The sequence below is a fragment of the Piliocolobus tephrosceles genome, chromosome 1, assembly GCF_002776525.5.
Source record: "Piliocolobus tephrosceles isolate RC106 chromosome 1, ASM277652v3, whole genome shotgun sequence".
Lineage (NCBI taxonomy): Eukaryota > Metazoa > Chordata > Mammalia > Primates > Cercopithecidae > Piliocolobus > Piliocolobus tephrosceles.
In genome coordinates, this window is record NC_045434.1 from 206,111,069 (window position 1) to 206,111,994 (window position 926).

Here is a 926-nt window from a genome sequence, read left to right on the forward strand (position 1 = left end):
GACTCCGTCTCAAAAAAAAAAAAAAAAAAAAAAAAAAAAAAGGCACAGTCTCTAGAGGAAGCTTGTCCAACCTGTGGGCCACATACAGCCCCAGCCGACATTGAATGCGGCCCAACACAAATTCGTAAATTTTCTTAAAACGTTATGAGATTATTTTTGCAACTTTTTTTTCCTTTAGTAGAGACGGGGTTTCATTATGTTGGCCAGGCTGGTCTTGATCGCCTGACCTCGTGATCTGCCTGCCTCAGCCTCCCAAAGTGCTGAGATTACAGGCGTGAGCCACTGTGCCCAGCCTGCAATTTTTATTTATTTATGTTTTTTAGGCCATCACCTGTCGTTAGTGTTGGTGTATTTTATGTGTGGCCCAAGACAATTTTTCTTCCATTATGGCCCATAGAAGCTGAAAGATTGGACATCCCTGCTCTAGAGCTGCTTCTGAGCTCTGTGACTGTGGGCAGGTTACTTAATCTCTCTGGGCCTCAGTGTTCTCACCTGTAAAGTGGGATAATAATTGAGGATTGAGGCCGGGCACAGTGGCTCACACCTGTAATCCCAGCACTTTGGGAGGCTGAGGTGGGCAGATCACCTGAGGTCGAGAGTTCGAAACCAGCCTGACCAACATGGAGTAAACCCCATCTCTACTAAAAATACAAAAAATTAGCCAGGTGTGGTGGTGCATGCCTGTAATCCCAGCTACTTGGGAGGCTGAGGCAGGAGAATCGCTTGAACCTGGGGAGTGGAGGTTGCGGTGAGCTGAGATCGTACCATTGCACTCCAGCCTGGGCAACAAGAGCAAAACTCCGTCTCAAAAGAAAAAAAAAAAAAAAAGCAAGCATGCAGCAAAAGTTAGTTCTTCTTTAAGAAAAAAAAAAAAAGATAGCATTCAGCAAAAGTTATTTCTTCTTCTTCTTCTTCTTCTTCTTCTT

The 926-nt window shown here is 44.4% G+C and overlaps 1 protein-coding gene across 2 annotated transcripts in view; it reads left to right on the forward strand.

Annotated features, from left to right (window-relative positions):
- Positions 1–926, forward strand: part of EPHA2 (EPH receptor A2) — a 31,335-nt gene that overhangs the window by 18,212 nt on the left and 12,197 nt on the right. The window lies entirely within an intron of this gene.